Here is a 27,414-nt window from a genome sequence, read left to right on the forward strand (position 1 = left end):
TTCTTCTTTAAAATTCTGATTCTAATATTGGATCGCCTAGCTCTTCTATATCAACTCCTGTTTCTTCTTAGATCCCTTGTATAGGCCTTCAATGTACTCTTTCCATCTATCTGCTCTCTCCTCTGCTTTTAACAGAGGAATTCACATTGCACTTTTAATGTTAACACTTTTGCCTTTAATGTCACTGAAGTTTATTTTACTTTTCTGCATCTGAGTCAGTCCTCCTGAGAATCACTACTTTTTTCATTTCTTCACATTTTTCATGCACCCATTTTGTCTATCGATTAACTGAAGTATGTCTTCCATTACCCATGGTTTCTTCGCAGTTAACTTCTTTTTACTTACGATTTTCTTTCCAACTTCCGCGATTGCCCATTTTAGAAATGTTCATTCCTCTCCAACTCAACTGCCTACTGAGCTATTCTTCATCTACAGTCTCAGAGAACTTCAAACATATCTCTTCATTCCTTAGTAGTTCCGTGTCCCACTTGTTTGTGCATTCATTCTTCCTGACTATTCTCTTGAACTTCAGCCTACTCTACATCATTATTTAATTGTGATACTAGTCTATATCTTCTCCTGGGTATGCCTTACAATCCAACATCCGATTTTGGCATCTGTGCCTGATCTTTATGTAATCTAACTGGAATCTTCCTGTACCTCCCGGCCTTTTCCAAGTATACCACCACCTATTGTGAATATTGAACACATTAATACCTATTACTAGCTAAAATCTGCTGCAGAACTCCATTATTCTTTCTCTTCTATGATTCCTAGTACCAAGCCCATATTCTCCAGCAACTGTTTCTTCTACTCCTTCCCTGACAACCACATTCCAGTTCTCCATGAGTATTACATTTTCATCTTCCTTTATATTCTGAATTACCCATCCAATATCCTCATACACTTTCTCTACCTCTTCATCTCCTATCTGCATCACCAGCTTGTGTATCTGAACAACCATTGTCAGTGTTGGTTTTCTGCTGATTCTGATATGAACTACCCTACCACTGAATTGTTCACAGTAGCTCATACTCTGCCCTTCCTTCCAATTCATAATATGTCTTACTCCTGTTGAACCATTTTCTGCTGCTGTTGTTATTACCCTTTACTCATCTGACCAGAAATCCTTGTCTTCTACCCATTTCATTTCACTGAATCCCACTATGTCTAGACTGAGCTTTAGCATTTCCCTTTTCAAATTTTCTAGCTTCCCTACCAAGTTCCAACTTATGGCATTCAATGTCCCAACTTGTAGAATGTTATCCTTTCATTGGTTATTCACTCTTTTTCTCATAGCCACCTCCTCCCTGACAGTCCTCTCCTGGATATCTAAATGGGGGCCTAGTCCATAAGCTTTCGTCAACGGAGAGATGGTCATAACACTTTTCCAATTACAGGCCAGGTGCCCTGTGGATACACAGCATTTGCCTTTAATGCAATGGTTTCCACTGCCTTCTCCATCCTCATGCTGTTGATCATCGCTGATTCTTTCACCTTTAGGTGCAGTTTCTCATCCCCGGGGTACATAGTGCCCTGAACATCTGTCCGCTCCTCCAACCTCTTCGACAAGGCCATTAGCAGAATGAGCGTGACTTCTTACACCAGAAGTCTTCAGCGCGTATTGCTTGATGATTTTCAGTCAAAATGTAAGCAGTGATGGGGTTCGAACCTGGGACTGAGGGTTCTTTAACTCCTGATTTGTTACCTCTAGACTATACTAATATTTCCCACAGTGGGTTGTCCTGACACTTGTGACTGAAAGGCACAAACATCTTTCGTCACCTTGGAAGTGGGATATGTTGTTTAATAAAAATGTCATGTCACACTTTATCATCCCCCTCCCGGCAGACAACTGTCTTTGATTGCATAGTTGCACACATGTCACAATATCAATAACATCAGTCAACACTTCTCTCTAGGCATGCCACATACATAAACTTTCCTTTCAAGAATAAACAAGAGCTCTGCTCTCTACTTCAGCCATATTTTAAAATCACCTTCTACTTTACCTTTACGCCTGCTTATGTGCATAGTATTTCACTATGCGAAGAGACTATCTTTCGAAGTCATCACACCCATAACATATCTGGAAATTTACATCCACCATTTGTTTAGCCAACCACCTGTACAGTTCCACAGGAGGTATCATAATCTCTTATGAAACCTATCCCCATAACCTTTAGTCTCATACAAGGTTTCAACATTACTTCCACTTCACTTTAGACAATATTTACATTCTACATAACATCACTGTGCTAACTAGTGGATTTACATATGAGATACTTCGCAAGCTTCCTTTTGTCGAGTCAAATATTATTTAGGGATTTTATAATGTGTTTCTTTTATGCAACAGAGGTAGCCACTGCCACTTCACTACTCTACAAATGCTTATGCATAGGCTAATTACATTCCTTCATTTATGCATCCAAGGAGCTACATGCTGATACATAAATTCAAACCACAACAGCGAACTGCAAATCCCAAACATCTATGAAGACATGCATGCACAGAAATACTGCTGTCCTCTTTCGAAATTAGGGGGTAAGTAACATTACACTGTACCTGTTTGGAGAACACTTTGTGAATGGGGACAATCACTTGCTTCTACACACACTTATATGGGCCAATATGTCTTAATTATCTCTCAATTTAAGATGTTAGTGTCCCTTTACAAATCGACCTCCCCTAATACAGTTCAGGTCATTCCTTCCTAGGATTTGGCCAGCACTTCCGGGCTCCACTATCCTTTATTCTCCAACACACTCATAGCGGGTGCACTGCATCACAAACACGCACCAATATGCGAAGCATCCTACCCTTTCCCCCTACGAAGATGTTGCTCCTTTACCTTTCTACTCTTCCTGGTCACTATACACTTAAGTGCCCAAGCTTCTCTAAATTTAAATTTCTACCTACACTTCTTTTTGTTTGGTATCGAAGTGTTGCTAATACATATAGTTTATTATTTATATTACCATATTTGGAACCAAGCAAGGTGGCGCAGTGCCGTTAGGCAAATTTGATACTACTGTTTCTAAACTGGAGACCTTACCACCATGTGTATTAATGTTAGAATATAATTCTGTCTTTGTGGTTTTAATCTCAGTCACCCACTCCTCCGATTTCTCCGATTTCACAAGTAAGTCCATTACAGTCCCTTCCACACTTCACATGAAAACAGGCATACAACAATGACCAAAATAAGTATTTAGTTTCTTAAATACTTTAAAAAAACATCACTTCATATCCAACCCTCGACAACAATTCAATTCTTTGGGAGTTTAAACACAAAATACATGAAATTTCAGTACTGGGCTCAATGCAGCTCACCAGATGATGAATACAACTTGTTGCGTTGCGATACTGGCTATCAGCATATGCTTAGCCAATGTGGCATGCTGTTGAACTGCATCACAGATGGTAAGTGGAGGTGAGCTGCCCTCTTGTCAATTGTTGGCTACTGTAGTGGTGCTGTGGACTGCATGTCAGTTGTAGCCCATGTCCTGATAAGAAATCTTCTCAGTCAAACAATGAAATATTCTTCTCTTTCCACGTATGGGTTGCTATGGACAACACAGTACAATCTTGAACTTCTCTTTTTACTCAACTTTCTTAAATTTATCTTTTACTTCATATTTAAAGTAACTTTTCTTCTTATATTTCAAGTTATTAAATTACACCACATATGTTTATTTTCTCTATTGTGTGTTGTTGATACTGGTTGTCCTTACACTGACCTATTTTCACCCTTGTCAACGACCTAGTGTCTCTCATTATTTTGATGAAACTTGTAGAAAATCATCTTATTCTCTCTTTCTCTAGCACCGGTAACCTGAGTCCATCACTTCGGCCACTATAATGAAATGCAATGTCAATGGATTCTGGTATGGTATCTACGTTAGACTTCCTGTGTGCAATCTGCAATTCTCCTATCTTTGATGTCAGCAGATTAATTTAGGAAGTTACTCTTGGTTGCCATTCTTAATGATTGCTAAGGTGGTTTTGCTAGTCAATTCCACCTAAGCATGTTGCAGCAGTCTTCACAGAACTTTGTCTCCTTGTGTGTGGATGGGTGCTGAAATGCCTTACAAGCTACTTGAATGATATAAACGACAAAACTACAAATTTTCTATACCGACACTTTCTTTTACAAAACATTGTCTCCAATATTCAATCTTGTGTACAATGCAGGTTGTTAGATCCTTATAAAAACTGATAACAAGACAAGTAGTCTCTACAAAAGCAAGTTCAAACATCATTTGTCAAAGTGTCCATTTTAGCCATGACTTTTTTTTTTCTTTTTCTCCTTATCTTGTGAACAGTTTCAAACCATAATGGCGAGTAACATGGGGCTCCATACAGCAGGTGGAGAAGCTCATTCGGCATCCCGTCTTATAGATGTGTTCACTGTCAAAGAAGCCTGGAAGTGGGACATGTCATTTCATGAAAAAATTCATGTCACACTTCATTAGCTCACGAGGTTATCACGCTAAAATGTCAAACAACATACCTGCGACATTCATCAAATAAAATATAATTTAAAAAATTGGATTGTGGCTCCTCACCTTACATTCCAACTGTTTACTTCTGTCAGTAGATGTCCTACTTCACACTGCACAAGGCTGTGTGCTGTTGAACAGTGTAGGCACGAATATAGCCAAGTAATGGGTCTGTAGAGGTCCAGGAGTGTTTATGAGCTGATATGTCTGTGGTATTATGGTGCAACTATTGATTACTGGCTAATACTGCAAACATGTCAGTTCACAACAAACCCCCAGACCTCTGTAGAAGCACTAACTTGACACACTTGGTGCCCAGAGCATATCAGCAGGATGTAGCCTGGTCTACTGTGGTGTGGTGTGGTGTGGTGTGGTGTGGTGTGCAATGCAAGAGGTGATGGCTACAAAACAGTAGTCAATGATTTTGATGTAAGGTGAGAACCCACAGCCCAATACATTTTTATTCTATTCCATTTTAAGAATGTCACGATACTGTTGGTACTTTCTAGTGTTTTAACTCCAGGAGGTAAGTTTTATAACCTCCTGATGAGGGCTTTGTCTCGTAAAAGGCATTAAGATGTGTCTAAAACAGAAACAAAGTTGAATGTTACCAATTATTACCATTATTTAATGTGTTGTTGATCTGTGCAACACTAAAACTGTTTGCAATGTTTGATCAGTGTAACTGATGCAACATTAACAAAGTACTTTACAATTTCCAGGAACACCGAGGCCAAAGTTGTCTTTTATTGCATGCACCATCTCTCTAATTTTCTTGAATAGTAGGAAAACATATTGAATACCACGTCTGCCCAGGAATGTGCCTATTTTACTTGTTGCAGCTCTGAAGAAAGGAAGGAATGCTGTTGACTGATATCTCTGATAACTAAATAGCTCTGCATTTTGTTTCTTAGAGATGGCTAATATAATGTCTTAATTGCTATTATCATTCTTTTGGTAAGAATTCTTAGATTTCTGCTCTTGGAATCCAGATGTTCCTTGCCATTGACTATTTTAGCTCTATCTATATTGGCATATTTAAAACTAATTTCTTATGAGCTGGACGATGAAAGCTTTGTGAACTGAGATACGGGTCAGCATGTGATGGTTTCCAGAAACAGTGTGCCCTATTTGCCCATCTGATTTTTGTTTACATAGAACATGAGCAGGCAGGGAGCTTTGATTCTCTGTGGCCAGATCATGAACAAGCGTAGTGAAAGAAGCAGGATGTACGAAGAGGAGCTGAATTTAACACATGGTCTTTGAAGTGCTCTATTAAGAAATTAACCACCGCTGGAGACAAATTTACCACTATACAAAAACTGGCGTGATTGTTGACATGATATGCTAACAACTTTATTTTATCTTCCTTAGGGACTTTTGTATGAAGAAACCACATTGGAACTGACCATAATTTCATCTGGATTGATTCTGATTTGTTTATGTCCAAAAACACTTGAGAGTTTCCAATATGTTGTTCACAGTGACCTAAGTAACTTTGTTCATTATTTCGCTAGCCTTTAGCGATTAGCAATACATTGCAATGCAATGTCTTCTTTGTGAATTTTAGTCTTGGTGGCCTAGGAGATCATGAAACTTCCATACGCTACCAGAGATTACCTCGATGTCTGTGAGTGAAGAACAATGGTGGCAACGTAGATTTTGTTAGATGGTGGATGACTCACTTATTTCTCTGTTGCTTTTCAGTACAAGTGCCTGTTTCCATGCACCATTAAGAGTGTAGCTGCTGTCGTGGCTGAAGTATTCAATCCATTTTACGACCACCCAGTACAAGATAGCCTTGGACTCGCTGTCCCTGGAATTTGTAAAAATCTTGTGAATGTGGTAGCAGCTACACTGGTTAGACAATATGAATTTCAGTATGCTGCACACAGCACCAACATTAAATATCATGATTTTGGCAAATCTGATATTACTGAACACAGTCTCATAGACAGAACTAGTATTACGTTAGACGAAATGGAAATGATATCCCATGCATGTTCAAATTAGAATGTGTAACAGCTACTTTAACCAGGACAGCAGCTACACCACTAGTGGTGAATGGAAACAGCCATTGATGCTGAAAGGCAAAGCGAGATAAGCGAATCATCCACCATATAATGAATTCAGAAATCAGTGTCAATGTTCTTGACTCACAAATATCGATGTACTCTCTGGTAGCACATAGAAGTTCCACAACTCTGTGATGCCTCCACAACATAATTCATCCAACTTAAGTACTGAAAGGCCTAATGAAATGTCGGTTGACAATGATGGTGAAGGAAGTAATCAAAATCTTCAGTCTGATAAATCGACATGGAAAGAGCTCTCTGAAGCATTTATTCAAGAATGTCATCAAGAAAATTACATCCTCAGAATGCATTAGTGTTGTTACTTGACCTGATTAGGCATATGAGGGGCTTGAACAGTGTCAGACGTTGAGAGATCACTTCACGACCTTCTAATGAGAGGCACTGTTGTCAGCTCCTGAGAGGGCTTGAAAGGGGCCTCATTGTCAGTGTCCATGTGGTGTCCTGGTCAACTCAAGGAATATCCAGATTTGTGGGGCATTTGGATGTGACAGTAGCCCACTGTTGCACTGCACCAGAACCTGAGAACAGGTACACTTGTCATGGAGGTTCCTGCTCACAAGGGTAGATAGTTGTATTGTGCACAGAGAACATCTTAACCCCTTCGCATCTACACTTGCCACTCAAGAATGAGGAATGATCTCATAGCAAAATTCTGTGTCATCCAGAGATAAAAAAAAAGGAGAGAGTATACACTAGAAATCAAGCCACCACTGTAGACTTAATGATATACCATGTTACTTCCTTATACCATGTTACTTCCTTGCCACTGTAGTTCTGCAAATCTGACGAGTCTGAGAACAGTGGTGCTGTGATCACTTCCTATTCATCAGCTCATTCTCTCTCACTGAAGCATGCGGGAGTGTCAAGTCTAGATGACTCAGTATGGGAGCTAAATGCATGATATTGCAAAACAACACTGACTAGACAAAATCGGTGGAATCACATGGCCTCTAATAAAGCCATTTGTCCTATGTAGGCAGCAAGTTCTAAGACAGCATCACGAGACCAACTGGCAAATTTAAATAGTTCATTTCTGACCTCTACACACAGTAGGTTGTATCAGGAAATTAATGACCAATACGTACATCAACACCACAACACAAATGGCTGTATCTGAAATGGTGCTGTACCTGGCAAGGATGCCTATTACTGTGTCCTCCATATGGGAGTCTGCGAGGTGGTCAAATGATATGTTTGTATGAGCCTTTTGTGTAAACGATTTCTTAAACATGTATTTAAAACTTAGGCTTTCCTTTTGCTGTCTTTAATTGGTCAACAAGTGACTGGACAAACACTTTGAACCCCTTAGTGATTTTATGTAGGATCAGAATTTTCTCAGCTTCTTGGCAATATCTTTTGCTACTATACGAAGGCGATGGTAGTCATGCGCTTCCTGCATCAATCTTTTTACCAATGCATAAATTTCTACAACTTTTGCCTGTCATCACAGGGTGTATATGTGGACAAGGAAAAATATTCTTGGATTTTTCCCAGTTTTCCCAGTTAAAAAATACACTTTCACCGGGTGAAAATATACTTTTTCTGTGTTAAGTGACGAATACTTTCCTCCAGAATCAGAAACCTTATCTATCCTTTGAATGGTTAAGGTTTTATACACCAGGTTAGAAGCTCCTGCCGCTTTAGGAAATGAACCCCCGAAAAAAAAAAAAAATTGATTTCCAAAGATATCTTGTTTTGCAGCAACATGTGCACTGCATATTTTCGTATTATGAACATATGAAATGTATCATAGAAATCAATTTTGTTTTCATTTGACTTGAGAGCTGTAAACCAAGAGGAAACCGCAAAATCACACAACGTAAACACAGTTCATGTGGAGACTACCACTCGTCCCACTACAACTCGGACTGCTGTGCACATGTGCGATTCTGGCAGCTTGGGCAAACTAGAAAAAATGTTTCCAGGAAGCATCTGGATGGTGGTTGTTACTGCTGATACCTTGGATACAGTTAGCAGCAGCAGCACTTCAAGTAGACAAAAGCAGGAGAAGGTACTTCTAATACGCAACTCAACTGCTTATGCGCATAAACCCACTGGCAGCTACTCTAACGAACTAATGAAACCGTTGTGACGTCATGCCTGTCTGAAGCAGTTTGTTGTTATGAAGTATTGCATAGTCTTAGTCCTAAAGTCTTTGACACATTTCACTGTTGGCAGACACTTGTGTTTGCACTGTGTTTTGTTGCTGTAAATGGCGCATTTACTTTGTAACTTAGGTTTTATTTTTTTCCCCTTGTTTATGTTTTACTGCTGCAGCATTATATTGCAGTAGCAGGCTAAGGTAAAATTCTTTTTTAGAGCACCGGCTCTTACCAGTCAAAACTACAAAATTTAACTGAAAACTGAGACAACAAAAAAATTACTGTGTTTTTCCCAGTTTTCTCCCGGATGAAAAAATTCCCGGGTTTCTCCCGCATTGCCCAGTTGTCCCAGAGCATATAAACCCTACCATCATTTGTGCATTCTTTTTTTAAACTGAGAATTCTTGGCAAGATCTTGTGCTAAAGTATGCAGGTGATAGTAGTTGTATGCTTCATGCATTGATCTTTTTGTAGACGCATGAATTTCTTCTAACTTTTGTCCATCTTCATTTGCACGTACATTTTTGAACCGAGTGTGCAACAGTCTCTGCTACCTCAGAAATTTCCGAATTCTGTCTTTTCCATCCTTAATCCACCTACTCGACACTTACTTCTCAACCCATGTACTTCATATTGCTTCTCCTCCCTTTCTGGGTGCTACACAATTTTTACCTGGCAGTGTAATATTATAGCACAAATATTAATTATAACTTACATTAATTTCAAGAGTTTATATGAAGATGACCTCCAGTGGCGTAAGAGTTGCCTGACAAAGAATGCTTCATTTAGTCCACTAAACCATTCACAAAACACAAAGTATGCTGTGGCAGGTTGCTGAATGTGTATGTACCCACCTAACTCCTTTTGGTACACATGCTATGCTCTTGAAGTCTTTATAGGTTTGCTTTGGTCTGAAGGGTTGTATTCAGGTTTTGTACTAGTTTTTGACGAAAAAGAAGTATTAGTAATTGCAAAAGATGTTAACAATTATATGCATTGTGAAACAGCTGTCAAAATTCAAAGTTTTTGAACGAGTCTCTGCAAAATGCCCTGCAACTAATGCCAGTTCACATACTTTCAATAAAATTCTATATTCTGATACTGTTATTCCTACATGTCAAGTTTCCACAAACATGATTACACAATTCAATAGGGACTGAAATATACGGAAGGATTTGATTTCTCAAGATTTCTATCATCTAAAGCTGTAGTCATGCGTAGTGGTGCCACCTGACTTCACTATGGAACCGAGCAGCCAACACAACATTACTGTCGACTGCTGCGGCACCAGTACCTAGATGGCACTTATCAGGAGTGTCCTCTAAAAAGATCAGGCCAAAGCCCTGCACACAGGCTGGCCCAGTAATTGTAATTAGGTGTGAAGTGTGGTCCAATCATTATACAGGTTTGGTCTACGGTGTTTTTATATCAAACTCTGGTTATTAATAGTGGATCTCTTAATACTCTGCAAAGTGGACTCTGAAAGGAATTCATACATAAAAATAGCTTCCATTGTTTGGGAAGTGTTCTGTAACAGTTTTCACTTCATCAAATAAATATGGATGAGGCCCCAGTAGTTCGTGTGTCACTTGCCTTATAAAAAAGTGGCGATGAGGAGAGGATCTTTGATGCATGCAAACAGGACTTTAGGCAGTAGCAGTATTAGTGAATGTAACAGCATCTTAAGTCTTTGTGGTGATTTTGAAGTAACTATAAATGCACAAGTTGAAGTGGAAGCTTATCTCCTATCCAACCTGGATGAATTCTTTGCAAAATTATGTCATAGCACCTTATTCTGTAAAACTGACTTCACACAGAAAGTTGTTCAAATTCTCTTGGACGCAGCATCAAAAGCTTACCTATTGCTCAATATGTCATATGGCCTCCACTTTTATAATCATTTACCTTTTGAAATCTCCTCAGTAGCTGACACTCCAGAATTTTATGGGGATATTATCACAAGTTATTCCAAATTGTGCTGCATACCTTGGTGATATTTTTGTTACAGGTGCAACTTCAGTGTACCGCCTGTGCAACCACAAGCTCTGAATCCAGAGACTGGCAGTAATAGGACTAGAATGTGACCTGTGCAAAAGTTCTTTCATGCAATCACCCTTGACAAATTTGGGGTTCAACCTCTTGGTCAATGAACTTGGGCAAAGAAGATTATGTCATCACTGCCACCTGCAAGGAAAAAAATGTCAGATGCGGCACCTAATGCCCTTTGTTTTTCTAGCAACTTACAGGGCTGCCTGACAACAGAGCCAAGTGAAGTGGCTTCTAGGCTACCCTCACTACATCCAGTCAAATGTGCTGTACATACCACTGGTGCATGTTGTCATTTAAGCTCTTCATTCCATGAGGGTGCCCTAGAGAGGGCCCACAAGCTCCGGTGTGTGTGTGTGTGTGTGTGTGTGTGTGTGTGTGTGTGTGTAAGTAATGTCATCCAACATTGCTACAGTGTCCAAGTTACACACACCAGCACTCGTATATGTACGTACGTACGTCTGTATGTACGTACAGCGTGATTCTGTGATGATAAAAAACTTTCAAGGATGATGGAAAGGAAGGGACACTGGTCCAGAAACAAACAAACAAAGTTATTAGCAAAAATTGTTCTGATACCTCTCAACAGAATGCATGTAATGGTATCATTGTAGGGTTGATACCTCTCACAACAGTATGCATGTACTGGTATCATTGTGGGTTAGATTGTAGGGTAGGCAACTTCCAGTGGTGGTAGTATGGACCAAACGCAGCACAAATTGGCTTCCAATATGCATATTTCAATAGCTATGGGCACCTGTTCAATAGATTAGATGTGTTTCACAGTAGTGAAGATGAATAACTGCCCATATCTCCTCAGGTACACATTTTAGAGCACATGTTTACTGGACTTTTTTCTTTTTTTGCCCATACTACCAGCTCTGAAAATTGCTTATCCTACAATCTAAGTAACAACAGTACCAATACATATGTTCCACTATCAGAGATATTGGGATGATTTTCAGTATAACTTTTGACTTGTTTGTTTCTGAACCTGGGATCCTTACACCAAATTGATACATTTATCCTTCTCTATCATCCCTGGAAGTCTGTAACATCACCATAGCTCTGTAGAGTAGTTGGACGACGTTTCCGAATATGGGTATCTATCCTTATTGTTTCTCAAAACAAAATCTGTAGCCCCTTGAAGTTTGTCACTGTAATTCAAACACGCGATATATACTTGTATATCTGCTTGTTAATAAACCAGGTTGAGCCCCTGTTGGATGTATGTGTAGACGGCTTGGGTTTTCCAATTACACTTCTGATCTATCTGTAGTTACCAAAAATGCAACTCAGTGATTCAATATATCACATAAGCTAAATATGTGTAGATGTGTACCGATGGAATATAAACACTTCGCAAAAGAATGTTGCTTGTACCTGTAATGTATGGTATCACAGTAAATTAATCAAACATAAATGGAGAGATTGCCAGCAATGACATCGATTCTTTTGAAACCATCTATACAGCAACTTAGGTTAAGCCCGCCAGGTACTATATGCCCTGTAACCATTCACCCTGCTGGGCCTTCACCTGTAAGTAATTGAAAAAAGTGTAGATGCTCTAGAGCTTTAAATATATTGCATTTTATGAAGGGCTTGCGTAGAGTAATTGTTATAGTGCAAACAATGGAAAATCTAGGATGGAATGTCACAATACTATGAGAAGGAAAGCTGCTTCTCCCCATATAGCAGAATTCCGAGTTGCACGCGCACACGCGCGCGCGCGCACGCACGCACCTGCAATTGAAACCACCAGAATTTCAGTTGCCTCAGACTGCAGTCACGTGTGTGAGTTGCGTTTGTGTAGGCCCTATGGCCAAAAGCTTTAATTGTGAGTGTCTTTTGTTGTATCTATGTGCGACTCAGCCTCTCCGCAACATGGTGAGTAGCAACTTTCCATCTCGTAAAATTGTTATATTATTAAATACAAGAGGTTGTGGATTCGAATCCTGGCAGATGCTTTGAGATTTTATGTTTTTAAGCTTTATTGAAGTGCCTTTGATCACTATTTTTATTCAATTAACTGGTTTAAATATAATTTTTTAAAAGTTTCTATTCCTCTGTCAAATCATTTTAATCACTGTATTAAGTTTTTCAATTGCTGTCTTTTTAATGCCTATCATTCCTTTTCCACTTGGAAACATTGTGCATGTGATTTTAATTATTGCCATGTATTAAAATTGATGTACCTTCTTCCATTTCATCATCCTATATTATTTTGTCCATTAAGCAATAAAAATTAAAGTTTTAAATAGCCAAGGAAATGTACATCTTGTAATGGAAATTACATTTTTGACACCACTGCATATATAAATAATTTTTTAAAGTGACTGATCAGCATTTTCAAATATTTAGGTATAATTACATATCTAAAAACAAAGATAATGTGACTTACCAAACAAAAGTGCTGGCAGGTCGATAGACAAACAAACATAAACACAAAATTCAAGCTTTCGCAACCAACGGTTGCTTCTTCAGGAAAGAGGGAAGGAGAGAGAAAGACGAAAGGATGTGGGTTTTAAGTGAGAGGTTTAAGGAGTCATTCCTATCCCGGGACCGGAAAAACTTACCTTAAGGCAAAAAAAAGGACAGGTATACACGCACGCGCACACACACTTGTAAAGGCAAAGAGTTTGGGCAGAGATGTCAGTCGAGGCAGAAGTACAGAGGCAAAGATGTTGTTGAAAGATAGGCGAGGTATGAGCGGCGGCAACTTGAAATTAGCGGAGGTTGAGGCCTGGTGGATAATGAGAAGAAAGGATATACTGAAGGGCAAGTTCCCATCTCCAGAGTTCTGACAGGTTGGTGTTAGTGGGAAGTATGCAGATAACCCGGACGGTGTAACACTGTGCCAAGATGTGCTGGCCATGCACCCAGACATGTTTAGCCACAGGGTGATCCTCATTACCAACAGACACTGTCTGTCTGTGTCCATTCATGCGAATGGACAGTTTGTTGCTGGTCATTCCCACATAGAAAGCTTCACAGTGTAGGCAGGTCAGTTGGTAAATCACGTGGGTGCTTTCACACGTGACTCTGCCCTTGACCGTGTACACCTTCCGGGTTACAGGACTGGAGTAGGTGGTGGTGGGAGGGTGCATGGGACCGGTTTTACACTGGGGACGGTTACAAGGGTAGGAGCCAGAGGGTATGGAAGGTCGTTCGGGAATTTCATAGGGATGAACTAAGATGTTAGGAAGGTTAGGTGGACAGCGGAAAGACACTCTTGGCGGAGTGGGGAGGATTTCATGAAGGATGGATCTCATTTCAGGGCAGGATTTGAGGAAGTTGTATCCCTGCTGGAGAGCCACATTCAGAGTCTGATCCAGTTCCGAAAAGTATCCTGTCACAAGTGGGGCACTTTTGTGGTTCTTCGGTGGGAGGTTCTGGGTTTGAGGGGATGAGGAAGTGGCTCTGGTTATTTACTTCTGTACCAGGTCGGGAGGGTAGTTGTGGGATGCGAAAGCTGTTTTCAGGTGGTTGGTGTAATGGTTCACGGATTCCGGACTGGAGCAGATTCATTTGCCACGAAGACCTAGGCTGTAGGGAAGGGACCGTTTGATGTGGAATGGGTGGCAGCTGTCATAATGGAGGTACTGTTGCTTGTTGGTGGGTTTGATGTGGACAGACGTGTGAAGCTGGCCATTGGACAGATGGAGGTCAACGTCAAGGAAAGTGGCATGGGATTTGGAGTAGGACCAGGTGAATCTGATGGAACCAAAGGGGTTGAGGTTGGAGAGGAAATTCTGGAGTTTTTCTTCACCGTGAGTCCAGATCATGAAGATGTCCTCAATAAATCTGTACCAAACTTTAGGTTGGCAGGCCTGGGTAACCAAGAAGGCTTCCTCTAAGCGACCCATGAATAGGTTGGCGTATGAGGGGAGCATCCTGGTACCCATGGCTGTTCCCTTTAATTGTTGGTATGTCTGGCCTTCAAAAGTGAAGTTGTGGGTCAGGATGAAGCTGGCGAAGGTAATGAGGAAAGAAGTTTTAGGTAGGGTGGCAGGTGATCGGCATGAAAGGAAGTGCTCCATTGCAGCGAGGCCGTGGAATTGGGAATATTTGTGTATAAGGAAGTGGCATCAATGGTTACAAGGATGGTTTCGGGGGTAACAGATTGGGTAAGGATTCCAGGCATTCAAGAAAGAGGTTGGAGTCTTTGATGAAGGATGAGAGACTGCATGTAATGGGTTGAAGGTGTTGATCTACGTAGGCAGAGATACGTTCTGTGGGAGCTTGGTAGCCAGATACAATGGGGCGGCTGGGATGGTTGGGTTTGTCAATTTTAGGATGAAGGTAGAAGGTAGGAGTGCAGGGTGTCGGTGGGGTCAGGAGGTTGATGGAGTCAGGTGAAATGTTTTGTTGGGGGCCTAAGGTTCTGAGGATTTCTTGTAGCTCCGCCTCGACATCAGGAATGGGATTACCTTGGAAAACTTTGTATGTGGTGTTGTCTGAAAGCTGACGCAGTCCCTCAGCCACACGATCAAGTACCACGGTCGTGGAACCCTTGTCCGCCGGAAGAATGACGATGGATCGGTCAGTCTTCAGATCACGGATAGTTTGGGCTTCGGCAGTGGTGATGTTGGGAGTAGGATTAAGGTTTCTTAAAAAGGATTGAGAGGTAAGGCTGGGAGTCAGAAATTCCTGGAAGGTTTGGAGAGGGTGATTTTGAGGAAGAGGAGGTGGGTCCCGCTGTGACGGAGGACGGAACTGTTACAGGCAGGGTTCAATTTGGATAGTGTCTTGGGGAGTTGGATCATTAGGAGTAGGATTAGGATCATTTTTCTTTGTGGCAAAGTGATATTTCCAGCAGAGAGTACGAGTGTAGGACAGTAAATCTTTGACGAGGGCTGTTTGGTTGAATCTGGGAGTGGGGCTGAAGGTGAGGCCTTTGGAAATGACTGAGGTTTTGTATTGGGGGAGAGGTTTGGAGGAAAGGTTAACTACTGAATTAGGGTGTTGTGGTTCCAGATAGTGTTGACTGGAATTTTGAGGTTTTGGAGGGAGTGGAGCTGGAAGTGGGAGATTGAGTAAATGGGAGAGACTGGGTTTGTGTGCAATGAGAGGAGGTTGAGGTTTGCTGGAAAGGTTGTGAGTTGCCTTTCCAGAGGTGGGAAACCAGGAGATTGTATAGTTTTTTGAGGTGTAGTGTGGCATGCTGTTCTAATTTGCAGTTGGCCTGTAGGAAGATGCTCTGAACAGCCGGTGTGGATACGTAACCATAAACAAAACATTTTTTATGCTTTCAACACTACCGCTGCTATAAAATCCACCGTTTCTAGTTCACAAACAGTTCCTTTCATCTATTAAACAACCATTTCGACTAGTTCCAATAACTTTCGCTTTATTTCGATTTCTGTTTTTCACACATCACTGACCATTTTTAGCCTCTTCCCACAGGTTTTAACGTCATTATTTCTTCGTCAGACAATTGTTAGCCTCATTTTCATGATCTGCCACCACGAAACCACTCATTTTAATACATTTACACATAGTATTTTCCCGAATTTCTCCATCCTTTAACGTGTTTTGGCGGCAACACAACCACCTAACCTTTATGCACATCGTTGTCTACCAATCCCAGTTCACCACAGGATCAACATAGCCCAGCTTTAGCCAACAACTTTTTGCCTTTTTTCACACCAGATCTCCAGTTGCTTTCTAGTTCACCTTTATCTCTCCCCATATATTTTTATTTTCATTTTCATTTCAGCCTCATGTTACACTTTCCACCTTCTAATACCATGTCACCCTCACAACACCCCCACAATGACCCCATTAAGTTTTATTTACATTCCCTCCGCAAACATTCCTTTGCCCTAGCCAGATTACGCTCCAATATTTTATTTGCTCAGGCTTGTCTGACATTTGGCATTACCCCCAAAGGCCTCACACTAAAAAGTTCCCACCTCTGGCTGCAACCCTTCTTTCCATCAGTCCCTATACCAGTTCCAAACTGAACAATCCATTGCCCTCACCCACCTAATCCTTCACCTACACATCAACTCAGCCAATGAACACACCCGTCAACTCCTATCCTTAATAAAAGTCCTCAATCTTTTCTCTCCCACATCCACACCGTCTGTTCAGAGCATCTTCCTACAGGTCAACCGCAAATTAGAACAGCATGCCACACTACACCTCAAAAAACTATACAATCTCCTGGTTTCCCACCCATGGAAAGGCAACTCACTCACCCTTCACAACCTTTCCAGCACACCTCAACCTCCTCTCATTGCACACAGACCCAGTCTCTCCCACCTACTCAATCTCCCACTTCCAGCTCCACTCCCTCCAAAACCTCAAAATTCCAATCAACACTATCTGGAACCACAACACCCTAATTCAGTAGTTAACCTTTCCTCCAAACCTCTCCTCCAATCCAAAACCTCAGTCATTTCCAAAGGCCTCACCTTCAGCCCCACTCCCAGATTCAACCAAACAGCCCTCGTTAAAGATTTACTGTCCTACACTCGTACTCTCTGCTGGAAATATCACTTTGACACGAAGAAAAATGATCCTAATCCTACTCCTAATGATCCAACTCCCCAAGACACTATCCAAATTGAACCCTGCCTGTAACAGTTCCGTCCTCCGTCACAGCGGGACCCACCTCCTCTTCCTCAAAATCACCCTCTCCAAACCTTCCAGGAATTTCTGACTTCCAGCCTTGTCTCTCAATCCTTTTTAAGAAACCTTAATCCTACTCCCAACATCACCACTGCCGAAGCCCAAACTATCCGTGATCTGAAGACTGACCGATCCATCGTCATTCTTCCGGCGGACAAGGGTTCCACGACCGTTGTACTTGATCGTGTGGCTGAGGGACTGCGTCAGCTTTTAGACAACACCACATACAAAGTTTTCCACAGTAATCCCATTCCTGATGTCCAGGCGGAGCAACAAGAAATCCTCAGAACCTTAGGCTCCCAACAAAACATTTCACCTGACTCCATCAACCTCCTGACCCCACCGACACCCCGCACCCCTACCTTCTACCTTCATACTAAAATTGACAAACCCAATCATCCCAGCCGCCCCATTGTAGCTGGCTACCAAGCCCCCGCAGAACGTATCTCTGCCTACATAGATCAACACCTTCAACCCATTACATGCAGTCTCCCATCCTTCATCAAAGACCAACCACTTTCTCGAATGCCTGGAATCCTTACCCAATCTGTTACACCGGAAACCATCCTTGTAACCATTGATGCCACTTCCTTATACACAAATATTCCGCAATTCCAGGGCCTCGCTGCAATGGAGCACTTCCTTTCAAGCCGATCACCTGCCACCCCCACCTAAAACTTCTTTCCTCATTACCTTAGCCAGCTTCATCCTGACCCACAACTTCTTCACTTTTGAAGGCCAGACATACCAACAATTAAAGGGAACAGCCATGGGTACCAGAATGGTCCCCTCGTACACCAACCTATTCATGGGTCACTTAGAGGAAGCCTTCTTCGTTACCCAGGCCTGCCAACCCAAAGTTTAGTACAGATTTATTGAGGACATCTTCATGATCTGGACTCACGGTGAAGAAAACCTCCAGAATTTCCTCTCCAACCTCAACCCCTTTCGTTCCATCAGATTAATCGGTCCTACTCCAAATGTCATGCCACTTCCCTTGAGTTGACCTCAATCTGTCCAATGGCCAGCTTCACACATCCGTCCACATCAAACCCACCAACAAGCAACAGTACTTCCATTGTGACAGCTGCCACCCATTCCACATCAAACAGTCCCTTCCCTACAGCCTAGGTCTTCGTGGCAAATGAATCTGCTCCAGTCCGGAATCCGTGAACCATTACACCAACCACCTGAAAACAGCTTTCTCATCCCGCAACTACCCTCCCGACCTGGTACAGAAGTAAATAACCAGAGCCACTTCCTCATCCCCTCAAACCCAGAACCTCCCACCGAAGAACCACAAAAGTGCCCCACTTGTGACAGGATACTTTTCGGAACTGGATCAGACTCTGAATGTGGCTCTCCAGCAGGGATACAACTTCCTCAAATCCTGCCCTGAAATGAGATCCATCCTTCATGAAATCCTCCCCACTCCGCCAAGAGTGTCTTTCCGCTGTCCACCTAACCTTCCTAACATCTTAGTTCATCCCCATGAAATTCCCGAACGACCTTCCATACCCTCTGGCTCCTACCCTTGTAACCGTCCCCAGTGTAAAACCGGTCCCATGCACCCTCCCACCACCACCTACTCCAGTCCTGTAACCCGGAAGGTGTACACGATCAAGGGCAGAGTCACGTGTGAAAGCACCCACGTGATTTACCAACTGACCTGCCTACACTGTGAAGCTTTCTATGTGGGAATGACCAGCAACAAACTGTCCATTCGCATGAATGGACACAGACAGACAGTGTCTGTTGGTAATGAGGATCACCCTGTGGCTAAACATGTCTGGGTGCATGGCCAGCACATCTTGGCACAGTGTTACACCGTCCGGGTTATCTGCATACTTCCCACTAACACCAACCTGTCAGAACTCTGGAGATGGGAACTTGCCCTTCAGTATATCCTTTCTTCTCATTATCCACCAGGCCTCAACCTCCGCTAATTTCAAGTTGCCACCGCTCATACCTCACCTGTCTTTCAACAACATCTTTGCCTCTGTACTTCCGCCTCGACTGACATCTCTGCCCAAACTCTTTGCCTTTACAAATGTCTGCTTGTGTCTGTATGTGCGCGCGTGCGCACACACACACACACACACACACACACACACACACACACACACACACACACATTTGTAAAGGCACAGAGTTTGGGCAGAGATGTCAGTCGAGGCGGAAGTACAGAGGTGTGTGTATACCTGCCCTTTTTTCGCCATAAGGTAAGTCTTTCCGCTCCCGGGATTGGAATGACTCGTTACCCTCGCTCTTAAAACCCACATCCTTTCGTCTTTCCCTCTCTTTCCTGAAGATGCAACCGTTGGTTGCGAAAGCTTGAATTTTGTGTGTATGTTTGTGTTGTATCAACCTGCCAGCGCTTTTGTTTGGTAAGTCACATCATCTTTGTTTTTTAGATATGTTTTTCCCACATGGAATGTTTCCCTCTATTATATTCATATCATTAAATAATTAACTACTCATGTGCAATTATTCCAACTGAAAAATGAATGATGGGAATTAAAAATTAGGGCAACTGATAAAGACAAAACAACAATCAAAATGATGCAACATAATAATATGAATTTTATAAAACATATTTAAAACAATTAACTGAAAAGAAAGAATGACAAAGATTTAAAAATTAAAAAAATTCAAAGCACCCAAGGAAATTTGAACCCTCAGCCTCTTGCATATGTGGTTAGTAATATAACTATTCCTCTCTGGGGAACACCACATTGATGAAGCACTGTCCGAGCGGGTGGAGAGACTTGCGTATCTGCCTGAGGCTGAGCCCTATGCAAAGGTAGAGGACTTACTGCCGGAAAGGCCTCAGCCGACTGATCAGACTAAGAGTGTCCCACAACGTCCCATCTCCCTTATCCACTCCTATTCCTACCCTAGTCCCTGACCCCATCCAAGGTGTGATGTGATCAGTGCTGTGGGGTGCATGGAACTTGGGAAGATGTGTCACAAACGGAGCCTCAGGGATACCGGGTGACCTCCCTGAGTAATTAGCCTTAAACTGTGTCGGGTATTTGAGGTGTGGATCGTCTAGATCCCCAAATACCGTGGAACCAATATGGACACGATTATAGAAAATAAAGAAAAACAAACTGAGGGGCAAATCGAGACCTCAGATAACCAAACATCAAGGACAGAACTGATGGAAGGCATTCCCACTACTGAATCAGGGTCTAGACCTGAGCCAGAAGTGGGAGCTGTAACAGAGAAGTTAGACTAAATTGAGATCAAAGGCTTGTCTGGGGCCCAGAGGAGGAAGTTACTCAGAGAACAGAGGAAAAAGGAAGGGAAAGAATGGCTTCCTAAAGAAAAGTGGAGGGAATTAAAGGGACTAGAACCTAAGACCACCAGGAAGAAACTGTCTCAGGTTGAAGGGGACACACAGATGGCAGTTATCCAGGAAGGTTATCCATTGGTGGCCATCACCTCACAGCACGAGGAACTGGTACAGATGGCCCTCTTTGGAAAGATTGGGGGGACACTGGCTAGGGATCCAACTTCAGGAAGGTCTATCTAGATTGTAGTGCACTCATTTTTTTCTATGAGGGGGTGCACACAGTAGAATGGCTCAAGGACAAGGTGCCCATGATATCCCTGTGGGAAGAGTGAAGCTCCTGTTTAAGATTAATTAATTAATTAATTAATTAAGGTTGATTAATCTGCAGCACTGTAAAGGGGCCTCTGAGTCACTGCCTGGGGAGACAGGAAGTGAGCGTGGCCCTGATACAAGAAACCTATTTATACAAAGGAGGTGTATCGAGCCTCGGTGGCACTGGAGGTAAACTGATCCATGCTAGGAATCTAAGAAACTCCAGAACATGCATCTATGTAAGGAATGGCGTTTCTTTTATGCCAATCATGGATTTCTGCTCTAGGGACTTAGTGACCATTAAAATGCAGCAATGTGAGGAAGGTACCACGAGGGAAATTATTTCGGCCTCAGCATACTTTCCTTACGAAGACAGCTCTCCTCCTCCTTTGGAGGTGAGGAGACTGGTAGAGACTTGCCATCGGCAAGGTGATCAACTGCTGGTGGGATGCGATGCCAATGCCCACAACCTAGTGTGGGGGCAGCAAGAACACCAACAGTGGAGGTGAGTAACATGTTGAATTTCTTTTAGCTAACAACCCGAGAGGTACTGAATAGGGCAATGAACCTACATTCAGGAATAGCAGAAGGGAAGAAGTAATTGAAACAACCTTTGGTTCCATGACAATGGATAGCTACATCAAAAAATGGCATGTGGTGTTGGAGCCATCCTCATAGGACAACATGTACATCAAATTCAATGTTGAAATGGGAATCAGACAGACCATGACCTATAAGAATCCCAGGAAAACAGACTGGGAGACATACTGGGATACATATAAGAGGGACCATGACTTAGGCTTATCGGAAATTAAAACCTTGATAAGGAATCCAGTAGAATTTGAGGAAGTAGCAGAGGCTGTTACCTCTGCCATAGCGACCTCGTATCAGGACAACTGCACAATCACAGGGAAGTGCACAAATAGGAATGTTCCTTGGTGGAACAACAAACTGGAAATGAAAAGAAAACAGGTACAAAGACTGTTTAATATTGCGAGACATAAAGGACAATGGGTTACATATCGTGAGGCCCTTGTCACTTACAATCTTGCAATCAGACAAGCAAAAACGGCACCCTGGAAGGCATTCTATGAGGAAGTGGAGGGCATGACTGCACAAGCCGGACTTCACAGGATTCTCACTAGAGTACCAACCAATCCAGGAGGTACATTGAGGAAGAGGGATGGGGAATATACAAAGACAGCATATCAGACACTGGAATTGCTCCTCAAAACTCACTTTCCTCAATATGCTATGTCGGACAACACAGAACAGTATGTGACCCCAGAGAGACAATGGTTCTCAGGCATTCGAAGAGAGGACTGGGGATTGGCCAAGGAGAGTGTGAACTTCAACAAAATCCAGTGGGTGGTGGGAACATTCCAACCATAAAGTCACCTGGTCCAGATGGAATTTTTCCAGCTCTCCTGCAACAGAGAGGAGGAAAGCACATAATAGTCCTGTGCAGACTCTTCAGGGTTAGCCTAGCAGTAGGAATAATTCCCAATGCTTGGAGGGTAGTGAACGCTGTCTTCATTCCAAAGCCAGGGAGAATTGATCATCCCAACACCAAGGATATGAGACCAACCAGTCTGTCATCCTTCATTCTAAAAACATTGGAAAAACTGGTTAATGTATATGTTGGGAAGAGGAGGCTAAGTAGGGTCCCTCTACACTCGAACCAACACTAGTACCAACCAGGTAAATCATGTGAGACAGCTCTCCACCAACTGGATGAGGAAGGTGGAAAAAACACTTCACTTCCAAGAAATAGCCCTCTGCATCTTCCTGGACATCGAGGTGGCCTTTGGTAACACGACCTTTGATTCCATGGTAAGGACAGCAGAGGTGCATGACCTCGGGACCACTATATGTAGGTGGACCAGAGCCATGCTTAGTCGAAGGAAGGTAGAAGCTACCATGATGAACGAAAAGATGGTAATTAAGACCACTAGAGGCTGTCCACAAGAAGGAGCTTTGTCTCCTCTATTGTGGAATCTAGTAGTGAACGAACTCACTGAGGAACTAAGTTCTAGACAATGCTTCTGCCAAGGATACACAGATGACCTTGTCATAGTAATATGTGGCAAATTCACTGACACAGTTAGGAATATGGCACAAGGAGGATTGGACATCATGCAAAAATGGTGCACTAAACAGGATCTGAGAGTTAATCCTAAAAAGACTGTTGTGGTGCCGTTTACAAAGAGACACATTCAACACTCAAGTTGGACTCTAAAGCTCTTCGATGAAACTCTACCTGTGAAGGGGATAGTGAAATATCTAGGGGTGACCTTGGATGAGAAGCTAACTTGGACCCCTCACATCAAGAGCATCTGCTCCAAGGCAAGAAGTACTCTAGTGAGTACTAGGGAGGGCTTGTGGCAAACACTGGCGCCTAAGCCCCAGGGGTATGCACTGGATATCTTAGTGTGGTGGAAGAGGGTAGAACAGCGGGTTCCTGCTAAGGTGCAGAGATTGACTTGCTTAGCCATAATGGGTGGAATTAGCAGCACACTAATCACTGGAATGGAAGTCATGCTGGACATGCCTCCACTTCACGTTTGAGTCAAGATGGAGGCAGCAGCTGGGGCACACAGACTTAAAAATGGCAACAGACTTAAAACTGGCAAAAACTGGGTCTCATTTGGATATGCAGAATCACATACTAACATAGTGATTGAGGTAAATATACTAGAATTTCACCTCAAGGTGAAGCTACTCTGTCGCTTTCCTTTCAATATAAAAAGGTAGATAAATCTCAGACTAACCAAGCAGGAGAGGACATAGTAACAAACAAAATATGGCAAAGAGGCTATCTGTCATAGCCAGAGAATCTTTCATTTGGAGAGAGTAAAGAAATAGGGTTAAGGAAATTTCAGTTAGGTTTCATAGTCCACCACAACTCCTTGCCAAGGAAGATACAACAAAAACATGGAAATAAATGATAAAATGTTACAATACATGAGAAGAGAATACCAATAACTCAGAAGTGACAAAGAGGGCTGGTAGCAAGTTGAAGATAACTTCAGCTGGGGAAAAACAAAACAGTAATTTAGACAACATGAAAATCAACATAGAAAATTAAATCAACTTTATATTTTTATTGTTTCAAAACATGATGATGAAATATTTCTCTTTTGAGCAATGGAATATAATTATATACAGAAAACTGTGCACAGTGCAGGATGGAAATGACAAACATTTTTGAAATAGCTTTATTAGTGGCAGTGTGTGTTTGACATTATTTGGTTGTAAAATGAGGATCTTTTCCAGCTCAGTGAGTTTGAAAATAGTAAGAAAGCTTTAACACCATTGACATTAGTCAATAATGAAACTCCACAAATTTCAATTGAAAAGAAACACATCAGTTACAAGATAACAATGACGGGTGGTACTGTCATCTCCCATTGTTGGTAGTTTTCTTCTGCAATAAACTTAACTAAAAGAAAGTACATATCTTGAAATATTGTAAGACTGTGTGTAAACAGTAGTTGCTCAGTGGGACTCATTTTTCATTGACATGGTGCTGCTACTTAACACTTTAGAATTTTAGTTTGAGGGAGGTTGTACAATCAGTTTCTGGATTGCTTGATCCAAAGATGTGCCATGCCAATCCCTAGATATGATGCCCTGCAATTTTTCGATAGAATTAACAAAGAAAGAGGTATCAGAATAAAATAAAAAACAATGGATGAATTTCAGGCAGCAATTTGCCATGTGCTCAACATTATACTTGACAACTGCACACATACTATGCTGATCAGGAAATGTGTCACCATTACAAAGGCATCTGTGGATATTTAAGTCAACTCAAACAATAACCTCAAGAAATTGGAAAGGGACCATTTAGATACAATAAAAAAATCCTACATGTGTAATCATGTTTGCACCACTGATTTTTCAAGAAAATGTTGGGATAATATCATAGGTGTTTCATACTAACATGTAATTAAATTATCAGTCTCTTTAATACAACGATTACGCACTGTAGTCTAATGGTTACAGAATGGATAAATAACAAGTATGGACTGTCACTATGTAATAGTTTGTACTTTTTTCCCCATTTCCCTTTTGATGCTCTCATTTGCTCGGCAATGGCTTTTCTGGCTTTTTTTTGCTACTTTCAACATGAGCGTTCCTCCCTTAAGCCAGTAAAATTTTACTTGTGGTGGTGTAGAGTGCTAATGTTGGCAATACACAGTTGATCTGCACAAGCACATTAATTGGCTCAATGTTTTTTAATTAAATCTGGGGAAGAAGTAAATGGATCAATGTCTTAATTAAATCATGGGAGAAAGGCGGAGGATCATTTTTTAAATATATTGAATGTGCAACTCAATTATGAACAAACATTAATCCACCTACTTTTCCCATGATTACATTAAAAAAAATATTGATCCACCTATCAGCAGCCTCATGCAGATCGAGTGCGCATTGTCAACATTAGCACACTTCGCTACCATTGCTGTAAGTAAAATTTAACCCGCAAGTCCTATGAGACAACATCTTCCATTATTTTGTAATTTTTCATTTAATATCGATTTTCACTTATACTCTGATGGATATTTTTATTGTTTCACTTTGCATCCTAGTAGTGCTCCACAAGCTCTTCACAGTGACACCCATGTCAATGTCCTACCCAAATAAGTTTCCATGCTGCAATAATTTTTAGCTTTACACAAAGGTAATTTGTAACAACAAAGCTAATTCATCACAATCACATGCACACCCCTATACTGGTACAATGATGCCATAGGTGAAGCAAATCCTGTGTGACAAACACATACAGACATGAGTTATGTATTATGAGCTCAATCACTGTTTATGCATTATTGGGTTATTAGAAATTCAAATCTGATGGTATTTTGTCATACAAGAAAGTTAGACTATCAAGTGAACAGATTTTTTCACATCAATGTAGTTTTTATTATATGTTCTGGTCTGGCATAAATTTTCAACTTGCCCCATTGATATAAATAAATGCCCACTGGCAACTAAGGTCTTGAATTCCTTTGTGCACCAACAGATTTTATTTTCTATTTAAGGAAACACAATTAAAATAAAAAAATAATGTTCAGCAGCTTCTGTACTCTTACCACAAATCTCTACATCTGAATGTTACGTTATCATTCATGCAACAGGATACTTTACAATGCCCTAAATTATTGGAGAAATTGTATGGAGATTTCACAAAGGCTACAAATAATCTTACTGTAAAAGCCTTGTTACTTTTGTTTTATATGTGTCGATACAGCACTTTGTTATCAATAAATTTTGTTACACATCAATTTCTCCCAAGTTTAAATAACCTGACCTCCTCACATAGTCTGTTTACAAACTACTTTTTTGTGAGTTGTTGCCTAGTATTTGTTTATAAAACCATAAAGTTTTATCACTTCTGGATTTGTAGTTTGAAATTTGTGGAGACAAAGTTGTCCAACAAACAATTTGCTGCAAAAATAAGTGACTTTAGAACTTTTGTATCGAAAATGGAAAACTTAGTCAATACTTATGTTAACTGCCATTTGAATGAGTATTCTTTTCCCTACAAAATATAAATTTTTCAAGATTACTCATTTTCACCGAAGGTCTATGATTTTCCAATAAAGTTACCCATACAAATCACTACTTCGAAGTATCACATTTTAACACCGCAAGGTATGTTGGGTGACAGTAGCAAATGCTTGCACTAATTCAGTATGCCTTGAATGAACAATGAAACATGGAGGTTATTCTGTAATTTTTCAACTTTTTTGACAATCATACACACTTGAAAGATTTAAATCAAATTTTTTTTGTGGTGACTTTTCACATTGCTTTAAAAACTGAAGAAGTCAGTAAATGAAGATGATCTGCCAAACTGTTTTTCGGTAATTTGGAGACTTACAATGCCAGCAACATGTTGAAAAATGCTGGGAGAGTTTTTCCATGAACAGAAGGAACTCTTAATGAGTCTTTCTGGCCTGCGGTTCAGTGATTGGTTAATTTGTCTTCTTCATAGAGCTATTTTGCTGACAAATCTGAATCTATGCAAAGATCATGCTTTAATTTATATGCAAAGAAGGATCAAAAATAATTGAGACAATTTCATGAAACTATGGAAACAATTGTCAAGACGGCATAACTAGATCCCTGAGAGCTCATTGCGCAGTTGCCAGCTTTCAACTGCGAAAACAGTAGCCATCTATGAATCTGTGACAACACTGAGGCTTTGCTGTTTAAATATTTACAAAATTATGTTATTGGTTGGGGGCAAGCCTGCATAGCTGCCTCGTCCAGCTCACTGCAACAGTCATGGATCAACTTGCGCCAATTCAACTATGTTGTTGTTATTGTTGTTGTCTTCAGTCCAAAGACTGGTTTGATGCAGCTCTCCATGCTACTCTATCCTGTGAAAGCTGCTTCATCTCCCAGTACCT

General features: G+C 41.2%; 1 protein-coding gene across 2 annotated transcripts in view; it reads right to left on the reverse strand.

The window, feature by feature from the left end:
• Positions 1-27,414, reverse strand: part of LOC126356101 (negative elongation factor A-like) — a 149,741-nt gene that overhangs the window by 82,718 nt on the left and 39,609 nt on the right. The window contains exon 2 of one of the 2 annotated variants that reach the window (XM_050006802.1): positions 6,188-6,318. The exons of the other annotated variant lie outside the window; for it this stretch is intronic. The gene's annotated coding sequence lies outside the window, so the exon portion shown is untranslated. The remainder of the gene's footprint in view (positions 1-6,187; positions 6,319-27,414) is intronic. 2 annotated transcript variants of the gene reach the window in all.

Source organism: Schistocerca gregaria, chromosome 3 (genome assembly GCF_023897955.1).
Source record: "Schistocerca gregaria isolate iqSchGreg1 chromosome 3, iqSchGreg1.2, whole genome shotgun sequence".
Classification (NCBI taxonomy): domain Eukaryota; kingdom Metazoa; phylum Arthropoda; class Insecta; order Orthoptera; family Acrididae; genus Schistocerca; species Schistocerca gregaria.